Below are 21,734 nucleotides of genomic sequence, written 5' to 3' on the forward strand. Positions count from 1 at the left end.
CAGAGGAGAGAATTACAAGATAGAATGGATGCTGTAAAAATTTATGCGTAGATCCATAACCATTTGTCCACTCGTGTCTTTCAAGGTATGTTTTTATACGCTTGGCACGGATCCAGATTGATATTTGTTAGATCTCATTTTAGCAAAGAAAATCAGATGCGTTTTCCGCGAACAGTGTACCAGAAAACATGTCAATGTGGCAAGATTTTGCTTCTGTGTTGCGCACGGCGCGAGAATCATTTTTGTTTTGGCTATTTCTATGATAAGTTTCAGCCCCACTGATTGTGAGAACGCTCGCGGATAGGCGATCAGTTAGGATTATGCAGTGGTTTGCTTTAGGAGTTATTTTTGTTGTGTATCAAGATGAGAATATCTGTCAGTAGATTATATACATTTATTTCATTAATAAATCACTCCTCCCGATGTTTTTCTTCAAGAAAGCAAAAAAAAAAAAAAAAAGTATTCCGAGTATCAGAATGTTATCAGTTATATTGAAGAAATATCGAATAAAAAAAAATTCAACCAAGAATCGAACACGGATCATCAGTTTCGTAGGCTAATGCCTTACCACTCGTCCGCCGACCCCGTTCTGCTAAACACGTACAATGCTGGGTATACAAGCTACAACATAAAAAACATAAAAACGTTAAAACTCAAACATTATTATCTTTGGCCCCCATATTATATATTTTTTTTAAATGTTGTTTTAGACGATCATGCGATGCATAGCATCTAAAATATGAATTTCCGTCATCAAGTAGGGAGTGTTTAGCAAAAATCTGAAACATGTAACTTTTGTGTTAGTAGAAGAGCCAACACCGTGTTACGAGTGGAGGCCGAAATGCACGCATTTTAGCTCACGCAGGCTGGCGTGAGAAGGAAAGAACTATACTGACGTGAGGTCTGGAACATGACAAGGAATGAGAATTCAGAAAGCGGACGTAACTAGTTTGATACTTAACTTTAGTCCATTAATGATGAACGTCGCTCTTGACGGTACACGATTCGCAATATTATCTGTTCAGAATATATTCTTGAAGATAGTAATTATAGTAACTGAATATAGCGCCTTACTAGGTCGTAGCAAATGCCGTAGCTGAAGGCTGTGCTAAACTGTCGTCTCTGCAAATGAGAGCGTATGTAGACAGTGATCATCGCTAACAAAGTCGGCTGTACAACTGGGGCGAGTGCTAGGGAGTCTCTCTAGACTAGACCTGCCGTGTGGCGGTGCTCGATCTGCAATCACTGATAGTGGCGACACGCGGGTCCGACGTATACTAACGGACCGCGGCCGATTTAGAGGCTACCACCTAGCAAGTGTGGTGTCTTGCGGTGACACTACAGTAACTCTTTATTTTCAGTATAGAACGTCCTAGCAAAACTTGATTAAAATCGGTGGCCCAGATGTAACACCCTCCCCTTGTTAGGTAAGAACGCAAATTAGTGTGTTTAAGTTAAGACAGGAAGTGGATTACGCCGTCTTCGATATTAGTTCTTTTGTATATCTTTCCATGTTTTACTACTGTGATGGAAAACATGTTGGAAATGTGATAATTCTGGTTTCAATGATTGTTCCGTTCGTTCCGTGTTACAGGATCAGTTGTGGAAACATTTACTTCCAGTGTACAGTCAGGGAGGACTGAAATGACATGAAAACCCGCCAAATTTTAAACAACGGCTTCTTAACAATAGACTCGTTGGTACGCAACTGAAGGCATTTAGGATCGTATTATCTATTCTCAATAATGACGATATGCTATATGAAGAAAGTGGGTCCTCCTGAACTTAATGTAAGATTGTGCCTAGAAAGTTCCACATTTGTGTTTCCCGCGTGTGAACGTCCCTTCTACGTGGAAAATTCTTTTCTGTCTTTGTAGTCGACAGTGAGAATAATGTTTATTTTAATCATGAGGTGTCTGGTTATAGCCGATGAAACGGGTTTTCAGATGCATTTTAGATTCTTCTATAAACATTGATTCCCGTCACATCTTTGTCCTTCGACGTTTTATCGCATTACAGTGACTAGACCACTGCGCTTACCTTAGCTATCGTGGTAGCTAATCCACATTGCCGCACGCAAACTCGGCCAATGGTTAGTCAACGCGGCTACCGACGATGCAGGAGGAGACTAGTCATCGCTATATGAGTGATTTTCGGATGGTATGCGGTCGTAGGACACACATACTACTCACGAATTTTGTACACGTATGTCTATACAGTGGTTTGCGCAATTATTAGGCCGTACATGAGGCTCTAGTGGTATCATCGGAAAGATGATATCAATCCTGATATTCACATCGATGTTTCCATGCGGTAAGGTGCAAATAACGTTACATACTCGTTCTCACATGTCCATGGCCAACGAGTTGGAATAACAAGTTCTGGGCACAACTTAATCGTCCAGTGTCAGACATAACGTTACCCATCACGAGAAGGTAATGTGCCAATATGCAAGGATTAGAAGAAGCGTCGGAAGGGATATGAAAACCTGTTTGAAGCGCTATACCCTCTAGTTGCCACATGCGTCTGCCATTTTCCTGTGGTTCAAATGGCTCTGAGCACTATGGGACTGAACTTCTGAGGTCATCAGTCCCCTAGAACTTAGAACTACTTAAACCTAACTAACCTAAGGACATCACACACATCCATGCCAGAGGCAGGATTCGAACCTGCGACCGTAGCGGTCGCGCGGTTCCAGACTGTAGCGCCTAGAACCGCTCGGCCACTCCCATTTTCCTGTGTTTGCGTGTAATACCGCGTTTTGATCCAGTCCTTCTACCAACCGCTCTCAAGCTGTCACCCTCCCCCACCCTTTTCCTCTCATGTGTGTATCCCCCCCCTCCCCTTCTCCCCCCCCCCCCACCCCCCACACACACACACGTTTCCACAAATGTAGCACATATGTTAGAATGACCATATGATGAATTAATTCGAAATTATGATCACCACTTTCTAAATTTATTTCATTAACAATGACGCGTTCGCGTGGTTAGCGCATCTTCAGGTTATCTGTAATTCGTACTAACAATCTTTTAGATAACAGTTCATTCGCGAACCTGTCTAGTACCGATCAATGAGACAGCTAAACTGTAGGCGAGAAGTAAAGTGATTCACTTACCTTGAACAGCGAAGTCCGCAGCTCCTGGTCGTGCGGTAACGTTCTCGCTTCCCACGCCCGGGTTCCCGGGTTCGATTCCCGGCGGGGTCAGGGATTTTCTCTGCCTCGTGATGACTGGGTGTTGTGTGACGTCCTTAGGTTAGTTAGGTTTAAGTATTTCTAAGTTCTAGGGGACTGATGACCATCGATGTTAAGTCCCATAGTGCTCAGAGCCATTTGAACCATTTGAACAGCGAAGACAGCATTAGTCGTGTTTACAAGCAATTGATATAGTGCCTTTAAAGCGAAGGCCGCAATGTAAACATTGGAAAGCCTGAAATCAAATGGCCAATGAAAACCTGTAAGTTAAAAGCAATATTTGTTTACAAGTGTGTTTCATGGCTGTGATCCTTAACCTATCTTCGCAACGCATACTGCGATGGTGTGGTGAGTTTCTTTTTTTGGTTTTAGTCCTGCGCTCGTGCAGATTTAATGTCTTATTAATGTTTTAATTTTACGCTTTTAACTAAGAGTTATCCATCTTCCATTTTGGCTTTCCAATATTTATATTTGACGACTGCGGCCTTCGCTTTAATGGCATCATATCAATGGCTTTTAAATATGACTAATGCGGCCTCCGCTGTGCAAGGCAAGCGAATCACTTCATTTCTCACCTTTAGCTTAGGTTTCCATTGGTCAGTGCTTAGATAGGTTCGCGAATAAACTGTTACATAACAATATTGTGGTTACTAATTACGGATAATTTGAAAACGAGCGAAACGCCTCATTATTAATAAACACTTGCAACAGAGACTTCTAAACTGACGTAATCGTTGATTCCTTCTTTCACTCCCACCGATCGTAAGTTACAGCGCATTCAGGAATGACCTCATTACTACGACACATTAGTCAGTACCATTAAATTATGCAATAAAGATGTTTATTGTAGTTTAATGTTGCTGAATCGATAGTGAGGCGTAGTGGAAGCAACGTGCCACTGTAGGGCTGGAGGGCGTCCCGCCTCCCCCACGAGGAAGGCGGCGGCGGCGGCGGCGGCGGCGCGCGCTAGCAGAACGAGAAACGTTGTCTGCCAGAGATACTGCAGCAGCCCACCGTAAACTCCCAATTTTATCAAGATGACGCGTGCCCGCGTATGAGTGATGCGGCAGATCCGCCGCGCGATAGCCCCGGCCTGCACACCTTTCAATGAACACCGCAGTCTGCGATCCATTCCTCGCCTCGCCCTCTGGCGACACCACAGTCAACGCTGCTTACACCGCAACAACATTACTTTCGTCTCTTCATTCCGGCTGCGTGGCTACACACAGTGGACAAGTCTGAAAGACAGTCCTGAATGAAATGCGGCTATTATTCGTCTGTATCCCAGAAATGACGGCATTGATGCAATAACCAGGTACTTTTGGCCGAAAATGAGATTTTGCTAGCATTGTATACTTTGAAAATTTTCTTAAAGATATAACGGTCATTTGACTGCGCAACAGGTTTTGTTTCACAATCTAGATTTCGGCCTTAGGCCAGTATCAATTGTTACAAGCATTATAAATAATTATACTTGCGTAGAACTGAAATCATCGTCAGAACATTTATCTTTGGTTATATAAACCAATTTTGTCGAAATAAATTCGAGAACATTTGTGTAGTATGCTAATTTACTGGCAATTAACGTAACTCAGTTGATGTGGTTGTGGAAAAATAGATGGCCAAATCATAGGTTTTAAACTTAGCTACACTGTGTCGAAGCAGCCACCATTGGCTTTTTTTTATTTTTTATTTTATTGAATTTTACCTTCCAAAGTTTTCTGATAAGTTACTTCTACAAGTACAATGAGACTTAGAGAAAAAGGCAAAGAAAAGGTTCAAATGGCTCTGAGCACTATAGGACTTAACATCTATGGTCATCAGTCCCCTAGAACTTAGAACTACTTAAACCTAGCTAACCTAAGGACAGCATACAACACCCAGTCATCACGAGGCAGAGAAAATCCCTGACCCCGCCGGGAATCGAACCCGGGAACCCGGGCGTGGGAAGCGAGAACGCTACCGCACGACCACGAGCTGCGGACACAAAGTAAAGTATTAAATGTGATATACACGATTTCGTTACTAACGTACGTGACAAAAATGTTGAGCATGTTAAGCATGTAATTCTCTGTAATTGATTTATTTTGCGTTCGATATACCAGATGCCTTACAGTACTATACAGATTCAGAATGGGAAACTTAATTAACATGCAAATGTAACAAAACATTATTCATCATAAATTTAGTTATACATATTACTGTACTTATAAACCTACAGTGCATACATGTTGTGATCTGTCAAAAAAATTAACAATAAAACAGAAACAGTTAATATACAAATACAAAAAATGGCACAGTTCGTGAGTCTATGCAGATCCTCTGGTGAACCATGAATATCACACTCGATTATGTGCTGCATCGTCTGTATTTCGCCGCAGTGACACTCAGGATCGTCCACGTAGCCCCACTTGTCCATCAGCTCGTTGCACCGTTCAACACCAGTTCTATTATGATTTCGTCATTCAGAAAGCCTCAACTACATTTACTTTTCCTGAGGAAAAATTTTTTGAAGTGCCTCCGCCCGTTAAAGCTGAGAAATGTACAGATGTCTTGGAGCTTTTCAAGAAGAGTGTGCCAGCCTCAGACATTGAAATTTATAAGACAGTGATGTGTGACAGAACTCTTAGTGATGCTACATCCAGTTCGTCAGAACCTCCTGCGGCAGTGACTTTTATTAGGGTATCCGTGTATTTGTAATTACCAGACTACCCACATTATTCAGTAACCTGTAAAGTGATAATAATGTTGTTTCTTTAGTTACTTGTTTATTTATTTGACATCATATTCATTAAAATATTTTCCCTGGTGCAAGAGAGAATTCAGTTTCTTTGAAATTCAATAAATATCATAACAAATCTTAGTATAGTTATGTAATTACGTTTTGTCGATGGCCTAAATATACGTTGGGAAAAGACAAGGCCGATACAAAAATTCTTACAATTGGTGGATAGTTTTTGTGTTTTACTCGAAGCTACGTAAATGTGATTTATCTGATTATTACAACAGTGCCTTCAAATGCGTCCGTCTTCCCACTACTTAATTAGTCAATGACACACTTTTAGGCAACATGTCTAACAGCTTTTGTCTTTGTTCTGTGTTTCAGGTACGTATCTGTCGGCCATAAAAACGCGTGATTAACATTCACGAAGCATATCGCAGTAAGTATTTCACCTACACATAATCACAACCGTTGGTATCTTTATAAACATGACTTCGAAAAACTGATTATTTTATTTAACACGTCTAGTTCCGAAGGACAAAATTGAGGAGCAAATCTCCAAGGTCATGGAACGTGTCACTACATTAAATTACAAGATAAAAGTAATAACCGATAAAATAAAATGTTTATGAACCCAAAAAGACAAGCCATAAGTTTATGCAAACGCAATCAACAATTTAACACAGGAATCAGCTTAATTTTTCAAGGACATCCTCGACAGAATAGGAGGTGTGACCCTTGAGGAAACTCTTCAGTTTCGATTTGAAAGCGCTTGGATTATTGCTAAGATCTTTGAATTCTTGTAGTAGCTTATTGAAAATTAATGCAGCAGTAATACTGCACAACTTTCTGCACAAGCGTCAAGGAAGTGCGATCCAAATGCATATTGGATTTCTGCCTAGTATTAACTGAGTGAAAACTGCTAAATCTTGGGAATAAGCGCATACTGCTAACACGAAACGAGAGTAAAGAATATGTATATTGAGAGGCCAATGTCAGAATACCCAGACTAATAAACAGGGGTCGACAAGAGGTTCGCGAATTTACACCGCTTATTGCCCGAACCGCTCGGTTCTTTGAGAATGGGAAGAGTTACCCCAAAATATAATACCATACGTCATAAGCGAATGAAAATAAGCAAAGTAGACTACTTTTCATGCCTATATCTCTCTTACTTCAGACACCGTTCGAATACTAAAAATGACAGAATTAACTCTTTGAACAAGATCCTGAACGTGGGATTTCCACGACAGTTTACTATCTACCTGGACACCTAGAATTTTGAACTGTTCATTTTCACTCTTTCTGCGAAGTTAAAACATAGGGTTTTGTTGAATTGTGTGTTAGAAAGTGAAAAAACTGTGTCTTATTGTGATTTAGTGTTTATTTTCTACAAGCTATGAACTTTTGTCATGAACTGCACTGTTTCGAACAGAGCATCCTTTACTACCAAGCTAGTGTCATCACGAAACAAAAATATTTTGGAATTACCTGTAATACTAGAGGGCATATCATTTATATAAATAAGGAAAAGCAGTGGCCCCAGCACTGATCTCTGCGGCACCCTCCCCCCCCCCCTCTCCCCCCTCCCTCTTTGGCCGTGCCCCACTCAGATCCCACATCATAGCCATTCTCAACACTGTAGAGAATGACCTTTTGCTGTCTGTTATTAAAGGAAGAGGTGAACCAGTTGTCAACTACTCCCTGTATTCCATAATGGTACAACTTCTGGAGCAATAATTTGTGATCAACACAATCGAACACCTTAGTTAAATACAAAAAAGATGCCTAGCGTTCGAAAGCTTTCGTTTAATCCATCCAGGATCTCATACAGAAAAGAGAATATAGCATTTGCAGTTGTTAAACCACTTCTAAAACCGAACTGTGGATTTGATACCAAATTATGTAAAATAAAATGATCGATTATCCTTACATGCCTAGCCTTTTCAATAACTATAGCAAACACTGATGGCATAGAAATAGGTCTAAAATTGTCTACATTATCCCTTCCTCCCTTTGTATGAAGTGGCTTTACTACTGAGTACTTCAATCATTCAGGAAAGGCCGGCCGGAGTGGCCGTGCGGTTCTAGGCGCTACAGTTTGTATTTCCCTCTCTTCCGCGCTTCAGTCTGGAGCCGCGCGGCTGCTACGGTCGCAGGTTCGAATCCTGCCTCGGGCATGGATGTGTGTGATGTCCTTAGGTTAGTTAGGTTTAAGTAGTTCTAAGTTCTAGGGCACTGATGACCTCAGATTTTAAGTCCCATAGTGCTCAGAACCATTCAGGAAACTGACCATTCTGAAAGGAAAAATTACAAATATGGCTAAGTACAGGGCTCACATGCCCAGCACTGTACTTTAATATTCTGCTAGGCACTCCATCATATCCAAGAAAGCCCTTAGTCTTCAGTGATTTAATGGTTGATCGTTCGTTGTAAATTCAATTAATTTTTATCGTACAATAAGGAATTCCACGTTTCATATAAGTGATACGATACTTTACTGTAGATCAGACAGAAATAGTCGGTGGAAGTGAAGAAGTCCTGGACTGGTAAACTCCTAACGGCAGCCTCTTGTTCCCAATTACTGTTCGGCCGTCATTGTTTACGTTTTCCTTACCCCAAGCTTTTCAGATGAATCCAGACTTACGATCATGCAAGGTGGAGAATGCACTAAAGTTTCATGTTTAATTACCTTTTTCTATCAACCGCCAGTATAAAAGGAGGCGGCTAGTATTGTGTCGCCAGCAGAGAACCAGTAACAGCAGACTGCGTCGGTCAGGAAAGACCAAATGTTCAAATGTGTGTGAAATGTTATGGGACTTAACTGCTATGGTCATCAGTCCCTAAGCTTACACACTGCGTCACCTAAATTATCCTAAGGACGAACACACACACCCATGCCCGAGGGAGGACTCGAACCTCCTCCGGGACCAGCCGCACAGTCCATGACGGGGTCAGGAAAGCTCAGTAACTTCGAACATAGACTACTGATCGAATATCACCTGAGTGACGGATTTATCAGGCATGTTTCGTTCTTTCTAAAGCTGCACAAGTCGATAGTTGATGTACTTGTGGAGAGGAAAGTAACAATAACAGATAAACCTAGAGCAGGTGGGCCGCATGTGCTGACGGACAGAGGATGGTTGTGAAAAATGCCATGAAATCAACTGGAGAAATGACTAGATTCGTGGGTTCTGAAGTGCTACCATCAGTCCAGCTAGCCCCCGTCAGCCACACATCTGTATAGTCGATGCTGAGCGACGCCTGAGGTGTTGTAATGAGCAACGCCACAGAACAGTGAATGACTGGAAACGAGTGATTCGGAGTAGTGCTATACCCTGTGGTAATCCAATGGAAAGGATTATATTTCGCGAATGCCTGGAGAACATTCCCTGCCATCATGTGTAGTGCCAAAAGCGGAGTACAGACGAGGTGTAATTGCGGTATGGTAGCGTTTTTCGCTGTTAGATTGTGGTTATTGCGCTTAAGAAATCGCTAAATGCGGAAGATTATGAACACAATTTACAGCATTCTGTACTGTGTACAGCAGGTCAGTTCGGAGACGTGACTTTATCAGCATGACAGTGCTCCATGTCGTAAAGCAGCATCTGTGAGGCAATGGTTGTGGACAATAACGTTCCTGAAATGGATTATCCTCCCCAGAGTCCCGACGTGAACCCAGTGGGACACCTTTAGGATGAGCTAGAATGTCGACTTTGCTCCAGACACAGCGACCCATACCACTATCTTCTCTCGTTGCGCTTCCTGAGGAAGAATGGGCTGTCATTCCTCCACAGACATTCAGACACCACATTGTAATTGTTTCCAGCAGAGTTAAAGACGGAGGGTGGATAAATTCCATGTTGATGACCAGTAGTAGACCTCTGGAAACTTTTGTTCAGTTACTATGCACCTAATATCAAAGTTAGTACATTTACCGTAACTGTTTTTAGTGTACTGTTGGTGTCGTGTATATACCTTACCTGCAGAATAGAAGAACGTCAGAGAAATTCATAGAAACGAGTTTTGTTGTGTGTTAGAAAGAGATTCGGTTGTTAATCGTGTAATTATTTTTCTCTCTGGTCCTTAGTCTTCCGTAATGGTGATCCATTGTTATTTCTATAACCTTTAAAATATCACACTGCTTAAAGTTCATTATTACTACAAAATTCGTTAAAGCTCTCTCCTTGTCTGTTATTAGCGATCTTCACGTAGGATTTATCATTTTCCGTACCGCTTGGGATACTGAAAACAACTACTAAACGTGAACCAAACTACTGACGACTGCTGTTGAAGTATTGTCTAAAGATCTCGAATCCCCGAGAAATGATGATTTCAGTATTATATTTTCTTCTCCATTTTGGTAAACGTTATATAAATTACACACATCAAAATGTTTTGCATCACCTCTGTTCTACAGAAAATTGGAATAGATATCAACATAAACGTCATTTCTAACCTTTTTATTGCTCATGAAAACCACAAATTGCATGTTGCACCACCATACAGCGAGACCTCAGAGATGGTGATCCAGTTTGCTGTTACATACCGGTACCTCTAATACCCAGTAGCACATCCTCTTGCATTGATGCATGCCTGTATTCATCTTGACATACTATCAACATGTTCATCAAGGCACTGTTGGTCCAGATTGTCTCACTCCTCAACGGCGATTCGGCGTAGAACCTTCAGAGTGGTTGGTGGGTCACGTCGTCCACAAACAGCCCTCTTCAATCTATCCCAGGCATGTTTGATAGGGTTCATATCTGGAGAACTTGCTGGCCACTCTAGTCGACGATGTATTATCCTGAAGGAAGTCATTCACAAGATGTGCACAATGGGGGCGAGAATTATCGTCCATGTAGACGAATACCTCGCCAATATGCTGCAGATATGTTTGCACTATCGGTCGGTGGATGGCATTCACGTATCGTACAGCCGTTACGGCGCCTTCCATGACCACCAGCGGCGTACGTCGGCCCAACATTGTACCACCCCTAAACAGCAGGGAACCTCCACCTTGCTGCACTCGCTGGACGGTGTGTCTAAGGCGTTCACCCTGACCGTGCTGCCTCCAGATACGTCTCCGCTGATTGTCTGGTGAAGGCATATGCGACACTCATCAGCGAAGAGAATATGATGCCAATCCTGAGCGGTCCATTCGCTGTGTTTTTGGGCCCATCTGTTCCGCGACGAATGGTGTCGTGGTTGCAAAGATGGACCTCGCCATGGACGTCGGGAGTGAAGTTGCGCATCATGCAGCGTATGTCATCGACAGTTTCTGTCTCTCTGTACCTCCCCCATGTCCGAACAACATCGCTGTGGTTCACTGCGAGACACCTGGACACTTCCCTTGTTGAGAGACGTTCCTGGCACGAAGTAACAATGCGGACGCGATCGAACCGCGGTATTGACCGTCTAGGCATGGTTGAACTATGGATAACACGAGCCGTGTACCTCCTTCCTGGTGAAATGACTGGAACTTATCAGCTGTCGGACCACCTCCATCTAATAGGCACTGCTCATGCATGGTTTTTTACATTTTTGGACGGGTTTAGTGACATCTCTGAACAGTCAATGGGACTGTGTCTGTGATACAATATCCACAGTCAACGTCTATCTTCAGGAGTTCTTGGGACCTGGGTGATGTAAAACTTATTTGGTGTGTGTATTTTCGTATTTTAAACTGACTTGAAACTCGAGATAGAAGACTGAGTAGTTTGTATATTTCCTTTGAAGTTGTAGGAAGTTGCAGGTTTAAAAATGGACATTTCTGAAAAGTTCGTCCTACAAGCTGACTGAAATGTACATGGTCGCTAATTTGAGGCCTCCCTTCTAGCTATTCCCTCCTGTCCTCTAGATATTTTTTCCGCCTAGAACGTGACTTCCAGTGACTTCCTTTGCCGAGAAGTGTCTGCGTGCTTGCGTGTATACTCTATATTCCGTCTGCACTTTACTATTGGGAAGGAAATCCTAATATCCTGCTACGTCCTGTGATAATATCTTCAGTGTAGACTTGAGTAAAACATTAGAGAATTGGTATAATTAGTTACTTTATACTCTTGAAGTAGACTCATCGGGCTTGTCACACAGTTGGTCGTTCACGGCAACCATTCATCGCAGCAGGGAACAGGACTTAGTTTCATCTGCTCTTCTTTAAGCGAATGGTTTGAGTCTGTCATATACACTCTAAGAAGGAAAAAAAAGAGACACAACGAAGGAATTATCCGAGTGGGATGGAAATTGGTAGGTGCTATGTACATGAACAGACAAACAAGTGATAACAATTTCAGAAAAATTGAATGTTTTATTCAAGAAAAAGATCTTCACGAACTGAGCAAGTCAATAACACATTGGTTCACCTCTGCCTCTTCCGCAAATAGTTATTTGGCTTGGCACTGATCGATAGAGTCGTTTGATGTCGTCCTGAGGGATATCGTGCCAAATTCTGTCCAATCAAACTCGAAAACAAGCTGTAAAAACTCTAGCCGTATGCGGGCGGGCATTATCTTGCTGATATGTAAGCCTAGAATGGCATGCCGTGAAGGGCAATAAAACGGTGGGTAGAATATCGCCAAAGTACCGTTGTGCTATAAGAGTGCCGCGGATGACAATCAAGGGAGTCCTGCTATGAAAAGAAATGGCAGTCCAAACCATCACTCCTGGCTGTCAGGACGTATGGCGGCCGACAGTTAGGTTGGTATCCCACCGCTCTCCGGGACGCCTCAAGACGTCTTCGTTGGTCATCGAGGCTCAGGTCGAAGCGGGACGCATCGGTAACGACAAGTATACTCAGTTCAATGAAATTCCAGGCCGAATGTGATCGACACCAGCGCAAACGGTCTTGCTCGTGTACGGAGGTCAATGTTAGTCGGCGCAAGGGACGCCGCGAGCTCAGCCCCGTTTCTGAGAGCCGCCTATTCTCCTTGTGGTCACCGAAGCACCAGCTGCACGTCGGTTCGATGATGGTGGATGAATACGGGGCTCTGAGTGCCTTTCTGACGATTGCTCGGTCCTCAGGTTCTGTCGTCTCTCCAGGTCAGTCTCTTCCTCCTTGACACTTTGTTCGGCCATGGTTCACCCATTCCTGCCAACATAGTCGAATAGAACTATCGCCCCTATTCAGATGTCGAGAGCGATTCGCCGATTACTCCAACTGGCTTCTTTGAACCTAAGTACATTTCCTCTCTCAAATGGTGACATCTGCGTATATTGTTCACGCGCCCGTCTGCAAGGCATAGGTGCTGCCCAAATGAGTAGACGGAATTAAATTCGCAGAAACTTTTTATGCTCTAGTATTGACATGTCCCCTTTTACTGTCCTTGCCATTAGCGCGTTGAAACTGCGCCGCAGCGTCACACAATCTTCCATGGGCGGCCAAAATTTACAATTTTGCGTTTTCCGTCGATACTTGTTGACTATCAGTTTGTGACTAATGTGCATAATTCCTTCGTGGTGCGTGATCGTGTTCGTCTTAGATGTATGACATGACGCTCTTCACGTTACTGAATCTTCTGGTTGTGTGTCATAATACCAAGTCAATGAAGATGACGATTTTTGTCCAATGTAGTAAGAAAAGTGGGGCGCCTCTAGTGGCTACTGCTTACATTGTGTGTATTGTGTGTGTATTGAACCGGGGACCTAGAAACGACGGAGAGGCTTCGTCCCGCCATAGCCCGCAGTGGTTCACAACAGGCCACAGCAGTCCACCCACCCCACCGCCGCCCCACTCCGAACCCAGGGTTATTGTGCGGTTCGGCCAAATATTTGCGTGGTAGAGTAAGTATGGCGTACACGTATGTGGAGACAGTGTTTACGCAGTAATGGCCAACATAGTGTAACTGAGGCGGAATAACGGGAAACCAGCCCACATTCACTGAGGCAGCCTTAAAAACCATCCACAGTCTGGCCGGCACACCGGACCTCGACACTAATCCGTCGGGCTGATTCGTGCCGGGGTCCAGCACGCCTACCCACTCGGGAAGCAGCGCGTTAGACCGCGCGGCTAACCGATCGGGCACTGCTTACATAATACAGAATGATTTACGATTAATTGTCCACAATTGTTATCTATTAAGGACAGGACAATACATTCGAAATCAGCGCACAACGTTCGTGCTAAGTCTCATAGATAAAGGCAACTGCGTATGTATATATCTTCTTTACCTTTTGGTAGACTAAGACTGTACACTACGTGTTGCAACCTCAGGCAGCTGTGGTACCCTAGGATATCAGCAACATGAGATCTGTAGGCAGCCCAGTGACTTTTAAATCAGCCTTAGTAAATGCTGGGCTGGTTGATTCGAAGGGACGGAAATGTTTTAGATGTTTAGAGGTAAGTTCCTATGGGACCAAACTGCTGAGGTTATCGATCCCTAGGCTTACACACTACTTAATCTAACTTAAACTAACTTATGCTAAGGACAACACAGACACCCATGTCCGAAGGAGGACTCGAACCTCTGACGGGGGGAGCCACCCGAACCGTGGCAAGACGCCCCAGACCACGCGGCTACGGAAATGTGAAATGTATTTAATCATTTGTGAAAGTGAAATAGAAGAACTACATTCTGATTATTCCACGTCATAAACACTGTGAGAAACGTGCAAAAACTGTTGTTTTGGCTGACTTAATAATGTCTGTGCACGCCTTCTCAAAATGTGTTTATTTTCACACTTAATCTTGCGCTAACTCGTTAACAGCCAATCATAGGTTTTCACATTTATGTCTGGCATAGCTTATATTCATACTTTCCAAGAAATTGGTTTTGCGAAACCTGTTTACAGTATGTCGCGTTTCCTCCGATTTCACTAAATAATTCTTTATGGATTCAGAGTTAGATCCTTACACTAACAAAAACACCACTGCCGAGACCACCAGAGATTGTTTTTAAAAGTTTCGCATTTTTTATGAGATCATGCCATGTCGCCAATAGAAAATTTCTTTAGAGCAGGAGTACCTATTATGAATTGAATTGGTCTTATGCGTAACTTTTAGGGGCAAGTCTTTATATACACACATCAAAAAAAGTTTAGCATCACCTCGGTTCCGAGAGGTCCGGACCCTGTACAGAAAATTGGAATAGAGATCAACTTAAACATCATTTCCACCCTTTTTATTGCTCATGAAAACCACACACTGCGTGTTGTACCACCATACAGCGAGACCTTCAAAGGTGGTGGTCCAGATTACTGCACACACCGGTACCTCCAGTAGCACGTCCTCTTGCATTGATGCATGCCTGTATTCATCGTGGCATACTATCCACAATTTCATCAAGGCACTGTTGGTCCAGATTGTCCCACTCCTCAACGGCGATTCGTCGTAGATACCTCAGAGTGGTTGGTGGGTCACGCCGTCCATAAGCAACCCTTTTCAATCCACCCCAGGCATGTTCGATTGGGTTCATACCTGGAGAACGTGCTGGCCACTCTAGTCGAGCGATGTCGTTATCCTGAAGGAAGTCATTCACAAGATGTGCACAAGGGCGACGCGAATTGTCGTCCATGAAGACGAATGCCTCGCCAATATGCTGCCGATATGGTTACACTATCGGTCGGAGGATGGCATTTACGTATCGTAGAGCCGCTACAGCGCCTTCCATGACCACCAGTGGCGTACGTCGGCCCCACATAGTACCACCCCTAAACAGCAGGGAAATTCCACCTTGCTGCACTCGATGGACAGTGTGTTTAAGGCGTTCAGTCTGACCGGGTTGCCTCCAAACACGTCTCCGACGATTGTCTGGTTGAAGGCGTATGCGACACTCATTGGTGAAGAGAACGTGATGCCAATCCTGAGCGGTCCGTTCGGCATGTTGGAGGGCCCATCTGTGCCGCACTGCATGGTGTCGTGGTTGCAAAGATTGACCTCGCCATGGACGTCAGGAATGAAGTTGCGCGTTATGCAGCCTATTGCGCACAGTTTGAGTCGTTACACGACGTCCTGTGGCTGCACGAAAAGCATTATTCAACATGGTGGCGTTGCTTTCAGGGTTCCTCCGAGCCATAATCCGTAGGTAGCGGTCATCCACTGCAGTAGTAGCCCTTGGGCGGCCTGAGCGAGGCATGTCATCGACAGTTCCTGTCTCCTTGTATCTCTTCCATGTCCGAACAACATCGCTTTGGTTCACTCTGTGACGCCTGGACACTTCCCTTGTTGAGAGACCTTCCTGGCACAAAGTAACAGTGCGGACGCGATCGAACCGCGGTATTGACCGTCTAGGCATGATTGATCTACAGACAACACGAGCCGTGTGCCTCCCTCCTGGTGGAATGACTGGAACTGATCGGCTGTCGGACCCCCTCCGTCTAATAGGCGCTGCTCATGCATAATTGCTTACATCTTTGGGCGGGTTTAGTGACTTCTCTGAACAGCCAAAGTGACTGTGTCTGTGATAAAATATCCGCATTCAGCGTCTATTTTCAGGAGTTCTGGGAACCGGGGTGATGAAAAACTTTTTTGGCTGTGTGTATATCTGAATAACATTCAGGAAAAATCGCATAACATTCGAATGGTAGACAACCCACTGTGACGTTTTTTGACAATAGCAATTTTTTGTGCGGTAGCTTTTTATGAACGTGTTTTGTTGAACAGTGTGTCTAATATTTGAATATAAATTATGATGCTAATATTCCCACCACTGCGACAGAGAAGTGTTGCCTTCTTCGTCTTCTAAGCACGTTAATAACCTCTTTAAGGGGCTCCGGAACGCCCTATACTTGCAATGTTAAAATAACGCTTATAGATTACATCTTTCCTCACAAAGTATTTGAGGTAAGAAGTTGAACTTTTTACAGATTATTTATTGGAATATGGGCTACAACTTAACACAGGGATTTTACAAAATTTTAGTTCAGTTATTAAAGAAGATTTTTTTCAATTTTAATGAAAATTCACAACATTTTTTGCAATTTTTTATTTATATATTTAAAAATATACAGTTTTTTGGAAAAAGGCTGTGTTAAATTATGCAGAAGGTACTGTGTAACATTTACTGAAAGTTTGAAACAAATATGTTTGGAAGATCCTTAGAAAACATGTAATTAGTATGGGAAAATAAAAGTTTTGGGAATCGAGCGACAAAGATTGGATTAACTTTTTAGTGCATTCCAGGTCCATAGGATGGATTATCTTCATCCTCTGCAAACTCCTCCTCCAGCTTCCTCTTGTTCCTCCTCCTGTTTACTCTTGCTTGTATTTCTAGACTCTTTACAGCCCTGTCTGCAGCCCGAAGGCGTTCCTTATCTAAAGCAAGCATCGCTCGTTGTTGTGTTCGTAGATTTTGCTACCATTTTCTTCAGTTGCAGGTACTGCAACACTGTTCCAAAAGGTGGTCATGTATGAACACTTATCACATTTCAGTTGTATTTCACTAGCAAGTCCTACGTGCTTTATTATGGAGAGTTCCAGACCAACTTCACTACAATGAATACATCTTACACAGTTTGAAAAAATTCCTTTGAGAACCGACATATCAAATATTTCATTCACATCCGATTCGCCCATAAAACATTCATAGTTTTCACTCATTGAACCAAGCTTCTTCTGTGAAGTATTTTCTTTCCCACTTTGACTGCTATGGGCAGGTGTACTTAAGAGGTTAGGTTCACTCACTTGGTTATCGTCTTTATTGTTTACAGTAATAACACATACCTTTGGCTTTCCAACATTTCTCCTTTTCTTAAAAGCCTTCAGAGGATTTCTAATAACTTTACTTTTACTCATTATTATACTTCAACAAAACAGAGACTCAAGAAACAGAATTAATTACGAATATTTTCGAGATAACGACAGAGTAAATAAACATGAAACAATCGACAATCACACCAGCGATATATATTGAACCATCACAGGTTAGCCACAACACATACTTTATCTCACATCACTAAAATGTACCTGATGAACACGGACGTTAATAGTAACACCATTTGACAGCAGTTTAACAGCGCCACAGTGGGTCACGCCCATGTAGAACACATTTCAAAAAAAATTTAAAAATAGTTGTAGTCTTCGGAATTGAATAAATTAAATATCTATTGAAAGGTAATAGTGTGCAGATTCAGAAAACGCAAAAAAGTAAAAATTGAACTTTTCATGATTTTGAGCCTTTCCGGAGCCCCTTAACTTCCTCGTCGATGACTGTGCGGTGGGTGCATGGCGGGGGTCTGCTTTCGCTTAAATGAAGCCTCAGGCCGAAACGCTCAGTGATGAAAGATGCCGACGGCGGCTATAAAACATCTCACGTGTGACCAAAGTTTTCGTCGGCTGAGTGGCGCTAGATTTGTGGGTGATAAGGACGTCGAGATAGTGCGCTGGCTGAGCGCATCTTCACTGTCAACATGAAACATTCACGCGACACTCACACGCGGCCTCTCCACCTAGGACCCTCGTTTCATCTCTTTCTCTGTCATGTAACACTTGAACTTTTATGTCTGCTGTCACAACGTCGCGGTGTCCCCCCAGCCGGCTGAGTGTTAATAAAATCCTGCCGCCAAGATAAAAAGGATGCGAGAGGAAACCGCCTCATTGGTTTCTGTATGGTTCAAGTGTTGTCGGAGGTCAAGATTTGGAAACACGAAATGTGGTGTGTGGTGCGTGGTGCCAGCTGACGTCATTCGTAGCCCGATCTTTTATTAGCACACAACCCTTTATGTTGAACTAGCGACCCGGTCCTCCTTCGCACGGATAGCATAAAGTATCTGCGGCCAGACGACTTGTTTATGGACCGCTGCGTAGAGTTAAGTCAACGAATATTATGACTTTCATATAAGCGATGTAAGCAGTGCTCGCCAGGAAAAGTTGTCCGCAGGCATGGCTGTTGTGTTCCGTGATAAATTAGGGTTTGGAGTGACATCTCATGGCGATGATGGGAGCATAGTGATGTAAGATATCTGTTTCAAACCAATTTAAATACTGCATGCGAATCGCGCGCGCGTCTGTCTCTCTCTCTCTCTCTCTCTCTCTCTCTCTGTGTGTGTGTGTGTGTGTGTGTGTGTGTGTGTGTGTGTGTGTGTGTGTGTGAGAGAGAGAGAGAGAGAGAGAGAGAGAGAGAGAGAGAAACTGATTGATTGATGCCGGCCGTGCGCTTCTAGGCGCTCAGTCCGGAACCGCGCAACTGCTACTGTCGCAGGTTCGAATCCTGCCTCGGGCATGGATGTGTTTGATGTCCGTAGGTTAGTTAGGTTTAAGTAGTTCTAAGTTCTAGGTGACTGATGACCACAGCTATTAAGTCCCATAGTGCTCAGAGCCATTTGATCCATTTGATTGGTTCAATAGTGTATATATCGGAGGCTGGCTGAGGAGGCGCAAATAAAAGAAAAAAATCAGAATAAAAGCGCACGTGATATACATGGTTAGCTCGTGTTACAGCACTCCTCTAGTGAAGCTTAGTACGCACTGTGCTGCAATATTAAGGCTTGTTGGTGCTATTCTTTGTCGTGGACTCTTTACGGCAAATTACTTCGTTATGCCACGCACAAAACCGTATCCAGTTCTAGGTTTGATTGAAGGGAAGCAGAAAGTTGAAAACTGAGCCATATGCTACAATGCCGAATAAACTTACTGTATGTAAACCAAGCAAAGTTGCTGAAGTAGCTTTTCGGGGGACATATTACTTGTAGCGTAAAAAATAAAACACCACATATTTTGAGTTCGCATGTCTTTCCGCTGTGCAGTTGTTCTCGAACAGTTGCTGGGCAATAATTGGTTAAAAAATTGATTATTTCAAATTGTCTAACATCCAGCCTAATGATTAGGTGGTTATCTTTTCGTTGTTGGTTATATTTACAACGATACTTGGAAGCTGAATATTTCACTGCCTGTTTGGTTAAGCGTGCGAATTATCATTGTTAACCTGAGGGAAGCAGAAATTGGCAGTCTGAAACTGTCGTCATATGTAGAAATACGTCCCTCAATCATTTGTGGAAGTATTTCGGAATCTTGTGAATTCATCCGCAAGAAATTTCTGGATACAATTCAAGAAGATTGCGCCCGTGACTTTATGATGTTTAAAAGGTCTAAATCTCTTTTTTGCCATTGAAAATTCGTTTACTGGTTCTCCGTAAAATTTGAAAGTATCCAAAAATATATCTTTTGCCCCACCACGCAAAGAATCGTGATCACATCTATGTTTGGCCCTGGGAAAGCATAAAGCTGAAAGTGGTGTCATCTGCTGCGCTGCTGAAAGACTTTTTTTATATAAACGAAGGAAAGCTGTATCCCGTGCTGAAGTAAATTTTCGAAAAACATTTTACTTCATTCATAAAGAATTGAAAACAACAAGTTTTGAATACCCATGTTCGCTTTGCAGTTGTTCTGAAACATTTTCAATCTAACGGATGTCAGTTACGCGACTTGCATGCCGCTATCCAGTTACCCAACCAGAGAAAGAGGAGTTACAGATTAACGTGGAATCTGAGCCGTGTTTCGTTTCTCGCGAATCTCCATATCATGGGGAGGTGAACGCTAGGTTTGAAGACAGAGTGAAATAAAGTGACCCAGCTGGGATTCGATCCGACACGCTCTAGGTGTCTAGCCATACGCTCTATCGCCGCATCACCAAACCAGATGCAGAGCTTGTTATGCTTTCTGTACTCCAGAGTCACTGCTGCTCTCTCGAGTTATGGAGACAATTCGTATGAAATATTTATAAATCATATACAAAAACCTCCTCGTGAAAATATATATCCACAGCGACCGTTTTCTGCACAAATGATGAGAAATTTTATGCAAGGTTACGAGGTAAAAGGGGAGGTGGACTAGAGATAAGCATTCCATAGACGTCGATGTTAGAGTGCACTACCTCAGCTGGTGGATAGAGCGTGGAATGGCCGTAAACCGTTGGTAAACAATCCCTAAAATCCTATAAAATAACTTACGGAGACCACGTAAAATTGTTTTCATGATTTATAGACTGTAATTTTAAATCTGTTGCTTAAAATTTGCACCATATCTCTGTGTTCCAACATCAGAGTCTTAATGGTATTTTTTCTCTTAATTCAGAATAGTAAATAGCTGATTTATAGCTCAGGGATAATTATTTTTGCTATCCGTCAAGCTTGGACAGTATGAATTTTCCGACTCCGTCGTCGTTGTCGTAGCATGCCTGCAGGTGCACATGTGACGCAAAGTTCAGTTTTCTCTTACGCGTGTGTCTGGATGAATTTTGGAAGTCAGTCAGCTCTCCTCGAATCACTACACCGTTATATACATGCGGGAATAATCGAACTGACGCCACCGATTCATCGACAGGTTAGACGACATCCCAAGGACAATTGAAAGATTATCACGCTTGTCAGATCGACGTGTAGTTAACATAAACAAAAGCCGCCATGCGCCTGCTAGAGGTGAACTTTCGAAAGCGTCTTACACAGCACCATCCCATTACGCTGCGTTTGTCACGATGCGTTCGTACGGTCTCAAGGTTTCACTCGACGGCGCCGAGCAAGGAGTGTCAGCCGGCTTCCATGCGGACGCCCGTAACGGCCGAGACAGGGCAGTGCGCGTGCGTGTTACCTCCAGGAAACTTGAGAACCTACTTTCAGGCGTTGCTGCAAACGCTTCATCACACAAAATACTAAGAGCACTGCTACAATTTACCTGTCGTTACTTAAGATGGCTTGTTTCTGCCCTATATTGGAAACGGCCGTCAGCGACTCAATAATTCTAAATTAAGAAAGCAATAGAATTGCATTTAGAGCTGCTTAATACAAAGGAAAGTGGCACTCACTCAAAACCTTTTATCCCTTCGCTCAATTTCTACAGTACGGAAACGCATTTTTCACAATTAACACCTGCATGCACTCATTCCTTAG

At 43.1% G+C, this 21,734-nt stretch overlaps 1 protein-coding gene across 4 annotated transcripts in view; it reads left to right on the top strand.

The window, feature by feature from the left end:
* The window catches only part of LOC124555676 (calcium uptake protein 3, mitochondrial), a 655,882-nt gene that overhangs the window by 319,894 nt on the left and 314,254 nt on the right, over positions 1-21,734 (top strand). The window lies entirely within an intron of this gene.

This window comes from Schistocerca americana, chromosome X (genome assembly GCF_021461395.2).
Source record: "Schistocerca americana isolate TAMUIC-IGC-003095 chromosome X, iqSchAmer2.1, whole genome shotgun sequence".
Taxonomy (NCBI): Eukaryota; Metazoa; Arthropoda; class Insecta; order Orthoptera; family Acrididae; genus Schistocerca; species Schistocerca americana.